This window comes from Schistocerca piceifrons, chromosome 3 (genome assembly GCF_021461385.2).
Source record: "Schistocerca piceifrons isolate TAMUIC-IGC-003096 chromosome 3, iqSchPice1.1, whole genome shotgun sequence".
Taxonomy (NCBI): domain Eukaryota; kingdom Metazoa; phylum Arthropoda; class Insecta; order Orthoptera; family Acrididae; genus Schistocerca; species Schistocerca piceifrons.
Genome location: NC_060140.1, coordinates 165,793,726 through 165,805,993, shown reverse-complemented (window position 1 = coordinate 165,805,993; position 12,268 = coordinate 165,793,726). Strand labels below are relative to the sequence as shown.

The following is a 12,268-nucleotide window of genomic DNA, read 5'->3' as shown; positions in this document are numbered from 1 at the left end:
ATATCATCACGTATACACTGTTCCACTTCGTCCGTTCGAGGTCGTTCATGTTCTGCTTGAAAGGTAATCTTCACAGTCGAACGGCGGTAAGATAATGCCATTGCAGGTCAGAACTTAAAGGAACATAGCAACTTAGTACCGTGTTAATGTGTAACAGAACACGCCCATGAAGCACTGTTCAGAGCGCCGAGCACGTCCTCCTAGTGTCATGGCTTATGAGCCGAAGACCGCTCGACCGCCATTCTTGTTCGCGGGTACGCAAGCTACAGCATGAAAACACCAAAACGATGATATTTCAAACAGTATTAACTTTGCACCACATTTTATATTAATAAAAAATATTTCTTTCTCGACAATCTTTCGATGTCTGGAATTGAAAATACGATTATCCGTCATCAACTTTGACCCTGTGTTTTTTCAAGAACTACAAAGTGTCTAGCAAATATCCGAGACAAGTATTTGAAATGGAAATGAAATCCCAAGCTTCTTGACAGAGCGTAGGGGAACGATGCGGGAGACCCGCACCGCCGTACTAGGCAAGGGCCTAATGGAGGTGGTTTGCCATTAACTTCCTCCGACCATAATGGGGATGAATGATGATGATGATGACGACACAGAAACACCCAGTCATCTCGGAGCAGGTGACAATCTCTGACCCCGCCGAAAATCGAACCCGGGACCCCGCGCTCGGGAAGCGAGAACGTTTCTGCGAGACCACGAGCGGCGGACAGACATGTGTTTCCAGAATGAGAATTTTCACTCTGCAGCGGCGTGTGCGCTGATACGAAACTTCCTGGCAGATTAAAACTGTGTGCCGGACGGAGGCTCGAACTCGGACGTTTGCCTTTCGTGGGCAAGTGCTCTACCAACTGAGCTACCCAAGCACGATTGACGCCCCGTCCTCACAGCTTTACTTCCGCCAGTACCTCGCCTCCTACCTTCCGAACTTTACAGAAGTTCTCTTGCGAACCTTGCAGAACTAGCACTCCTGAAAGAAATGATATTGCGGTGTCATGCCTAGCCACAGCCTGGGGGATGTTTCCAGAATGAGATTTCACTCAGCAGCGGAGTGTGCGCTGATATGAAACTTCCTGGCAGATTAAAACTATGTGCCGGACCGAGGCTCGAACTCGGGACCTTTGCCTTTCGCGGGCAAGTGCTCTACCAACTGAGCTACCCAGGCACGACTCACGCGCCGTCCTCACAGCTTTACTTCCGCCAGTACCTCGCCTCCTACCTTCCGAACTTTACAAAAGCTCTCCTGCGAACCTTGCAGAACTAGCACTCCTGAAAGAAAGGATAATGCGGAGACATGGCTAGCCACAGCCTGGGGGATGTTTGCAGAATGAGAGTTCGAGTCTCGGTCCGGTACACAGTTTTAATCTGCCAGGAAGTTTCAGACATTTGTTTGTTTATTTTGAATATAGATGCCCTTGAAAATCTTGATCAAAATCGGTTACCTACATGTCACAATCTTCCCTTGTTAGACAGGCTCTTCGATCGCCTAAGACACATCCTTTCTCCATCAAATAGTGGCCAAGAGTGAGGCCTGCCCAATGGCTGTAGCATCACACTTAGCTGAATTCGGTTTGAATCAAGGGCGGCTACTGTATAGGTTTTTAGATTTGCGTTACCCCTAGGAATACAAGTGAAGAATTAGCACGTCATTTATCTCTTCTGGAATTCCCGGGCTGTAAGCGCCGAACTTAACCGAGTAAGACTGAACGATATGGGTTGCACTCCGCTTGCAAACGCGGACCTGTGTAGCGCAAGTGGTGTACGGGGTGCGAAGGCAGTGTTTGGCAACACTGTACTCCTGTGCGGACCTGAGGTGTAGGGGACTGATGACGTCAGATATTAAGTCCCATACTGCTTAGGCCATCTGCGGTGTAGAAGCACACAACTCGAGCCATCCGGTACTGGAGTAGGAAGTTGGGAAGAAGCTGAGCAGCATAGGTCCCCAAGAAGCGGACGATACAGCACCACTCAGCGCCGCGAGGATGATTTGACGCACGAACGCCAGCAGCTAAATGGCGTCCAAACACTGGTTGCTCTTATCACGGCGTGACTGATGGAGCGGTTTGCTGCCGCAGCCAGTGACGCTACGGTGACTGCACTTAACGGAGACAAATAGCAACCATCGGTGGCAACACCAACAGCTCCTATCAAGGTGTTTGGAGGTTTACCTCGGTCGCAAGGAGAATCCTGGAGCTGTCCTCTTTAATTCCCTCCAAATAAATTCCTAATTAGAGATATGAAATAAAGTCCGCCCCACTTTTACCGCAACAAACAAATAAATAGTGGCAAAAAAGTACAACGTAACTATATAGTACCTTAGACCAATAGAGCGGACGCTCTTGACGGCACGCCTGGCTCCCTGCTCCTGAAGACAACCGCAGCTGTCAGATCCTCGAACAAAACGGAATTATCGCGTCTCCTTACCAGTCCATGAGTAGCTGCAAGAAAAGTGACTATTTCCTGTGCGCTTCGTCCGTTATTTTAGTGTGTGCTATAGAGAATTTTGAGGAAACAAGTGACTAAGTGAAATAGTTAATCCGTTAATTCCCTAATTTTCTGAACCCACCAGATTACGAAAGTTTGAAGAAATATTAGAAATCAAGGCTCTAGGTAGGCCGAATGCTACTATAAACTTTCACAGACAGTTAAAAACCAACAGGAAGTTTAACTCCGAACTACATAGCAAGAGTGCCTATGTGGCTGTGATTAAGAAATCGGTTTACTTCGTGTTCCATGTTTATTATTTGGAGTATAGGTTCCATGGAATAAATACGGAGTCTGTGATATTCAACACCTCCACGACAAAATGAATATGAATTTCTTCGGTCAATGTGAATTACCTTTTTTCTTTTTTCTTAAATCTGGCAAGTCTAGAAAATGTACATACAGGTACGCAAATAGACTGCCGATACGAAAGGTCCGTGACATTATAAAACCAAAAAGTTATCGGTATGGTAATAGGTATATCTTTAATGTAGTTATTAACTATATTCCTTCCTATGGAGTATTGAAATTGCTCTCACATGACGCAATGCGATTGAGCCATCTTCCAATCCTGGCAGTTTTCAACCAGTGATGTAACCTGCTTTTCTCTGACAGTTATAGTGTAAAGCTTCATCATTAATGGAAGTGTAGTTGAAAAATTTCGGGATGTCTACCAGAAAAACACAATGCCCAGTATTTGACAACGAACATCACAAAAAGATAAATCACCATTTGGAGAATTGTTTACAGATACTAGTAGCACTGACATAAGACGGTGCAGCAATCATGAGTTATTCATCACGCAGGGTACACGACCTTGTTAAGGAAAAGATATACAGTGCTTCATACATTCACTGCTAAGCTCACCAGTTGAATATGATTATACTTAAAGCTGCTTCGATTAATAAAAATGGACGCATATTTTTCACCAAAGTTCAGGGACTTTGCAGCGGCTTTTTATCATTTCCACAAAGAACATCAATTCTCGACGAAATAGTACGAAAATGGCTTCCTCGATCAGTGCATGCTCTTTGGAATTTCCAGTCAAGGAGTGTTTTAGAATATATACAAGTTTTTATCTAGTGAATCAATAATACGACTAACGATGAAAAACTGTGTAATGAAAGTTTCATCGTACAAGCCTGCGGCCTTGTAACGATTTTAAGGATAAAAGGTTCATTTTCTAGCTCTCGTTATTTTCCAGAAGTTATGATCCATGTGGATATTTTGTATACACCTACACAAAAGGGATATTGACCAAATGTACGCACAAAATCGGCTGACAGCTTTTGACCATGAAATTACATACATAAGAGGAGGTATGATTGGCAAGCCAACAGATTTGTGCGAGTATCGTGAAATAGGGAGATCTTTAGATGAAGGAGTGAAGGGTAATGTACTGCGGGAGGCAAAAGAAGTATATGAAGTTTTAATTTACGGGGCGATGAAAGGTTCAAGTTTACTGGACAGTTGCTGCCACTCTTTTTCTACCAGGGAAATTCACCACTTACTTTTCCTGATTTCCAGAAACTTCTGTCAGAGCTTCTTTCGAATGCTAGTCTTTTCTGGAAACTAAGGAACTTCTAACGCGACTTTTTAAGGAACAGAGGAGTATAAAACTATGTGTGGAGCTTTAAACTTGCTGGATTCCATGACAGATAACAATCTTTGTAATATGTTGAGCAAATGCGTAAAAGTCTTGAAAGCGAAAATTACAATGACCACGTCCCAAGCAGAAAGTTGTTTTTCATCACTGCAAGGCATCAAGCTTTCTTCCGGAAAATTATGGATAAGAAGGACTATCACCACTCGCAACTTTCTCTGTATAACGAGACCTCGGTTTAGGAATTCCTAACTTGAATCAAAGAGTGACTGAGAAAAAAAATTGAAAATGTGAAGGAAAGAAAAATTGAATTCCTAAGCAGGCGATCACTACCACATCAGACACCATAAATACGAACGAATTATGTTACCATAAATCCTGCTGAAAACTGTTAATAAGGCAGGTCTACTACTTTTGTGTACATAGAGTAGCGATATATCTTAATTTCTTTTATTCTGAAAAGTAATATTTTGTTCTGTGTAGCCGTTTGGGTATTATTATCAGTAGTTGTTGTAGTGACATGAGCGAGCGGTCTGTTTATATCATGGATTACAGAAACATGAGCGGTGCACTGATTTTCTCTCCTCTGTTAATTGTTTTCTTGGTGAGCAAAGTGCACCACCATCGTTTCCATCATTTATGGTCATGAGCCGCCACTGGGTTCAACTAAATGGAGTGCGCCAGGTTCTCCACCGTAAGTCAGGTCACACCTTGTTGCAAATGTTGACTTACTACGTAATAGTCATGAAATACTCCTTTGTATTTAATAGTCATTCTTCTATTTTTGAAATTCCTGTGTATATCAGATCGCTCGTTGCACTAACAACTCGTAATTAATATTTGCTACTAGCTGACGAACCTGGCACTGTCTGGGTATTCATTTTGCAAATTTTATGTTAGAAGCAAAAACAAGAAATGAACGACGTCTATAGTGAAATATCAAAAAAAATTTCATTTCCATGAATTCTTGAAAACTCCTTTGAAATAATATTCATAATTATTATGAAACAGTCGTACAAAGAAGTATGTATACCTTACAAATGTGCAAGTACAGTATCCAAATTAAGAAACACAGCATGGAAAATTAAAATTTTCTTTAGCGTTCATTTAACAGAGAACTTGGTTATAAAATATATCTCCAGTACGATGCGCGCGGCTGCTTCGCGTTTCTACAAGGCGATTTTTTTAATTCTCTATGGTAATCCTCCACACTCCTTAGCGTTTCGCAGTTTAAAACTGTCGAAAGCGCTGCCAGGTGTTACGGGTTTCTTTAAGTTGACTCGACTGTAGGACTGTCTTAGTAGTAAAGAATAAATGTATTAAAACTTCATGAATAATGCAGCATTTTTTGATGCATCTCAGTGTTTATGACGTCATAGCTCTTGAAGTATGTGCCGTGCAGCGATATATTTGTGAAGGAACATTCAGTGGCATACGTGGAGACTGTCTGCAAAATATATTGAGAATAAAATTAGTAACAAGGAAGTAATAAGTTTAAACGTCGTGCATGATGCGGCAATTTTGCATGCATCACATTATTTAATGTCATATCTCGTTAATTACGTGCGGTATCATGAAATAACTTCGTAGGTGCATTTAGCAACATACGTGGATGCCGTCTGTGGTATCTTGATACAACTTTGTACGTGCATTTAACGTGGATACCAACTGCGAAATTTATTACGAATGAGTTAGTAGCACAGAAGTAATAAATTGGCACATAATTCGTGTCGCGCGGGTTTTTCACACATATCATTAGATTAGATTTACTTTCATTCCAATTGATCCGTAGTGAGGAGGTCCTCCAGGATGTAGAACATGTCAGAAAAACAATAATACATGACAAATATTTGCAACTGAAACAAATAAGTTAAGGGATCTTCCACAGATCCCAAGTGGAATGATCGTCATTTTTATTAATTAACACTAGATGAAGGAATCATTTTACAAACACTAATGCACTGAATTTAAAATAAAAAAAAGTTTATTTTTACTTATAAGGTAATAAACATGTAATAGAACTACTACAATACTTATTTACAATGTGCACATTACTGCACTAAAATGGTGCAAAACTTAGATTGTACTTACACACACACGCACACACACGTACATTCATAAATTTTGTAATATGTATGGATTTCGAGCCGGAGTCCTTTCCCATTGTTTCCTTGCTCCTTGAAAATCTCCCTCCTCTCGTCGATGGGGGAGAAGTGCGATGCCCATTCTGTACAAACTCTTTCCAGGAAAAACAACTCATGCTTGCTGGAATGTGCTTGCCTGAGGGTACAGTTTTCACTGGCCATCACGACTTTGTTCGCTCAAACTAGAGCTGCTGAGACTGCAGTTTACTTGCAAAACGCCGCCATCTAGTTGCCTTACACTAAGACGCAACACAGTAGAGTTGCTATTCTAACGTATATATTGTAAGTAACTATCTGCACAGTAAAACTGAGTCTTCGGCTGTCAATAGAGCTGGCTACATGACAATCACTTCTAGACAATTTGACCACTAACAACTTTTCCACCGAATTATTTGTCACACACGTGTGAAGAGAATAACTGAAACAGACATGGCCTGCAAGATTGTAACACTATCATCTTGGCTTGCAGATATGCGCAATGTTGTTACTCATCCACTACAAATCAGTGTGATTGTTCCGTATTTTAATCCTATAATAACTCATATTGCCATATTTGTCAATCAATACTGGGAGGAATATGATATTGAGTTTCAGTAACTCCAGTAATTACAAGCTGTTTTATAATGTGGGATTAAAAGAGCCAGTGAACAGATTTGAGCGGGGGACATAATAGTATATGTAATGAAAACTGAATGGAGCTGGGTGGGATATGTAATTAAGTTAATGAAATTAGTTATTAGAATTGAAGAAATTAAAAAGTAAGATTGGTGCATGACATTAGGGAATATGTAGAACAAGCATGGATGTGTATGCCTGGACAACATAGTGTATGAAAAAGGATGGAGGTGTCAGTATCGTGAATGTCTGTGGCTGATGATGTTCAGCAATAATAATCAGTCAGAAGCAAAGAATTAGAAGGAAAAATGATCCCCTTTGCTCTTAACTAAAACTTAATTTAGGTCAAAACGGTGTGATCAATGCTGCTACCAAAATCTTCGATCATTTATGCAATAGTAATGGTATTAAATGAGGCCGGCCGGGGTGGCTGTGCGGTTCTAGGCGCTACAGTCTGGAACCACGTGGCCGCTACAGTTGCAGATTCGAATCCTGCCTCGGGCATGGATGTGTGCGATGTCCTTAGGTTAGTTAGGTTTAAGTAGTTCTAAGTTCTAGGGGACTGATAACCTTAGAAGTTAAGTCCCATAGTGCTCAGAGCCATTATTAAATAAGTGGCAGACAATAAAGCTAAATATATTTCTTCTACGATACAGAATAATGTTTAAAAATAGCAGCTGTTTTAATATAGTACAAACATGTTACATGATCTTTTATCACATCAAAAATTGTTTCCTGTACAGCGGAGTATGATCAGCACGAAGTGATCTTTAAATACTAATTACGTTCCAAATACCTTAAATGTCTCATTAAACAGCATTACTATATATCGTGTTAGGTAACTTATGAAATATGTAAGGGAACTAACTTACCGATTTACGCTAAACACAGTACAAATGCACTAACAGATATCCCTGTGTGTCTGTGTGTTTGGTGCGTTTTACACACAACGTAACAGAATGTTTGAGGAACGTCATTCTGTTGCGAAAATAAATAAATGTTGCTTACGTGATATAGACATTACAGCCTGTGGAACTTCGTAATTTGTGCTTGAAAGAAACCCCATTATTAGGTGCAATTCTACTTTCTAGGCTGTGAGTAATGCAAGAGATATCAGAAAGAACGTACCATACCCTCAATCCATTAAGCTAACCTGAGAAAGGCAAATAGAGAAACAAATATATTACAGAGGGATACTGAAAAACATGCAATAAAAATTATTGCCTTCCGTTGTTAACTAAGAAACATAGGAAAATACAAGAGGCTATGATAGAAGTATCGTTTCATAATGAAATTAAAGGGTCTGAATTATTGCAGGAAAAATAATGAAAATTGGGATGTGAGCGTAAGCTGGTACAAATATAAAGAAATTGAATAGCAGTAATTAGTTTCAAAACTGGACTGACAGTGTTCATTACATGCTGCGTACTGAAAAAAAAGAGCAATAATGCGATATGACTACTTAACGTCACATTCTGTATAAGAGACGTACTTTATACGTAACAGTAACAGGAAAAATCAGTCTAAAGTTGCTGAAGCTACGGTTTCATTTTTATTCCATCGTACATGGTAGGTGTTTATTTTACTCCCTTATCCGGTGAATGTTCTGTTTCAAACAGTGCGCGGATCGAGTTTCATTCAGAGCCGGCGGTGTTTCACAACACACTTCGGTGCAGAAATTGTTTCCACTTCTGTGCACCCTCGTATTTCACAGGTTACTTTTCCGCTTACCTGCAGTTTTATATTTCACTGGGTTCAATGCGAGAAATATTATCGGGGAGTCCAGCGTGCAGCAAAGCGATGTTTGAACGCTCCATAAAATTGAGACGACAACACATCCGACGCAGATATCTGTATTGCACTGAGATTTAGTAAAATTTTCTAAAACGAAATGCAGTGCCATCGCTCTCGTAGACATAACTGGTATGAACAACCATGTTTTTCAAAAGTCGATCAATTACCTAACGAAGCATAGCAAAGCGATATAAGGAACTATCCTACGACTACAATGCCATCGAGTCATTTTTAGAATCAATCAATTCATACAAATTGCTGGGTATAGCACACTGCTTCGAGAATCTTAAGAATGAGAATGAGGTTTTCACTCTGCAGCGGAGTGTTCGCTGATACGAAACTTCCTGGCAGATTAAAACTGTGTGCCGGGCCGAGACTCGAACTCGGGACGTTTGCCTTTCGCAGGCAAGTGCGGGAGAGCTCCTGTAAAGTTTGGAAGGCAGGAGACGAGGTACTGGCAGAAGTAAAGCTGTGAGGACGGGGCTTGAGTCGTGCTTGGGTAGCTCAGTTGGTAGAGCACTTGCCCGCGAAAGGCAAAGGTCCCGAATTCGAGTCCCGGTCCGGCACACAGTTTTAATCCGCCAGGAAGTTTCTTAAGAATGAGAGATTGAAAGTAATGTAACATATTAACTACTCGCTGCAAATGAATGAACGTGAGAGAGCATGATGCGAGAGGTATCCCAGTCGTGCACAGATAATCATTGCTCTTTAAAGAGGGGAACACTTCTTAAAATCACAGATTAATAAAGGAATATCTTTTTCACTTGTTGCCCTTGTCACGTCACCCAGCAACAGTTTAATATTTATTACAATCCCTATCTCACATCGATTTACTAGTTGAAGGAAGAATAAAGAAAACGCATGTAACTAGAGTGTACAGTTACTCGCTTTGAATTAATACTTTAAAGACATTTAAAGAAGTGGATATAACTAGAGTGTTACACTATGAGTGCAATATTTCTATCTGACGAAACAAGAAATCAATAAATCGTTGTACAAAGTTCCCAGCGCAGAATATAACAAGACAACTGCACCGAATATAAAGTGCTCCACATGGCGCTACGTATTTAGTGATCTGTGTTCTTGCAAACCCTCTGTGTTCTCTCCGTGTGTACAGCGAGAAACAAAATGCGAGGGACATAGAGCGGCGTGTGTACCACACAAATAGCGCAATTTTACGTGTCGGCCTACTGCTGTATTTAAGCGTTTTGTTGTCCGCGTTATGTGGTGCGCGCATTGTTCGGGCCAGCGGTGGACATGTGCAGTTTTGCCGTGGCCGCCACTAAACGAGCCCAATTGTGTGCGGCGTAACGGGATTTGGGTGTCCGGCTCAGTCCTTTCGGACTCCACGCGGACGCCGGACAGACAATGCCGCTCTTCCAAACAAAAGAGCGACGCCCGGTTGCGCGGAAATTTCCAGACGCTTCACCTGTAATCAACACCGTTCAGCACATCTGTGGCGCACGATGCAGCGACATCCGCGTGCCCCTATGCAGCGAAACTCTTCTTGTTACCACAGCGCGCTACTGTAAGTTTTCTTCTGCAGAATTTCTACTACGAACTATGATAAACTATGATAAACAAGCCGAATAAAAAAAAAATTCCCCAAATGGAGCGTCGTCGGTGGTAATATGGGTTCTTGCAGATGGTGTAGAAAGAAGTGGGTCACACTACCTCTTTGTGTTTACGAATGTGTCACGAGTATGAAAGGAATTCGTGCATCCTACTGCCTCTATTTTTAGCCGTACGTTAGAGGCTGAACTAAACTGATGTTCCAAGAAAGTACGATCTAAAGAAGTTTGTGAAATGGTTGTGGGCTGAGATCAGCACCAAATAAATTATCATAACAATGTATGAAATTATATGATACGGAAGTTTTTAAACATTTCTAAATAATTTTATAATTATTTAGACTTTACCACATTTCAAATGGTTCAAATGGCTCTGAGCACTATGGGACTCAACTGCTGAGGTCATTAGTCCCCTAGAACTTAGAACTAGTTAAACCTAACTAACCTAAGGCATCACAAACATCCATGCCCGAGGCAGGATTCGAACCTGCGACCGTAGCGGTCTTGCGGTTCCAGACTGCAGCGCCTTTAACCGCACGGCCACTTCGGCCGGCCTTAACCATATTTCTTTGTGCTTATATATTCATACACTTTATAACACACAATCTCTGAATGCAGCTGTCCAGTCTTTTATGACTTTCTACTACAGAAGTCACGACAAGTGAGAGGGATTAGTGTTTTTTAAATCAAGCGCCGATAGTTGGGTGGCACCAACGAAACACATAAATGGACATCTATAACTGTTCTACATATAGTACTTCTAAGACAAATATATATTACGGAACAGAAAAATGTATATTTCGGAATAGATTCCTGCTTTTAATTTTTATATACCATACGAACCACTATGGTTTCTACAATGTGAGGGTATGAAATAGGGTAATAACTTTCTGGAGCACCAAAAACTCACTATAAGAGCGATGCCGCTAATTTCACCGATGTACGAGTTGTAAGCTTCCTCATACTATCGCCCTCCTGCTCTTGCTGTATTTCAGTGGTTATTAGTGATCGAAAATTTAATCAAAGGCAATCGTAAATTATTAATTGATTGTGAAGAACTCGCAAATACGTAAAATATTAATAACTGTCACTGTCTGCTTATTACCAATCCTACGTCCCTGTTCCTGTTTTTATACAGTCAGCCGGCCAGTGTGGCCACGCGGTTAAAGGCGCTTCAGTCTGGAACCGCGCGACCGCTACGGTCGCAGGTTCGAATCCTGCCTCGTGCGTGGATGTGTGTGATGTCCTTAGGTTAGTTAGGTTTAAGTAGTTCTAAGTTGTAGGGGACTGATGACCTCAGATGTTAAGTCCCATAGTGCTCAGAGCCATTTGAACCATTTTTTTATACAGTCAGTTACACATGCTCATAGCATAAAATAGATATCAGGATGTACATGATTCATATTCAGTAATACTGATGCACGACACTTGTGGTTAAACAACGAGTTCAACCGTAACGACCTTGAGTTTACGCATAAACTCGTCACCACTTTGGAATAAGAGAGAGTCGGTGTTTGACTCTAGTGACTGTAGAACTGCAGGAAGGAATGTGCACTAGAGAGTACCATTTGCAGTTTCCGACGTGTTTTGTTGCTGAGAAACTTGACGTAATGTTTTCTGCGACATTTATAAATATTTTGAGTTTTATATACTTAAGTACTTTGTAATATATTTCAGAATGTTCTGTTAATTCGTTAAATTATTTTATGATTGATAAAACTGTGTATACTTTCAAAGCTAGTAACATAACCTGTGGATTGCTAAGCTATACTTCGTTATTCGTGCATTATCTGTCACATTGAACGGTAAGAAACTCTTGTCGTGGAACGTGTGATGTTGGCTATTAAACTGGGTTTCCTTACTGTGATAACAATTTTGCCTGTATTGAACTTGTGTGGTTACGAAAAGCTTTTACTTCAGTACTCCTGAAAAGTAATATTTTTCCTAATGTAAAAAACGTATTCCCAGCTGCAACATGGTCACGTACCTACCTACAAATCTCGGTGTTCTGAGAGAGGGAGATCAGTAGAGGAGAAGGC

The 12,268-nt window shown here is 40.8% G+C and overlaps 1 non-coding gene across 1 annotated transcript; it reads right to left on the bottom strand.

The window, feature by feature from the left end:
* Positions 1–1,108: 1,108 nt before the first annotated feature.
* Positions 1,109–1,183, bottom strand: Trnas-cga. Its single transcript has one exon. It is a non-coding gene; the product is annotated as a tRNA-Ser (tRNA).
* Between the last annotated feature and the right edge of the window lie 11,085 nt (positions 1,184–12,268).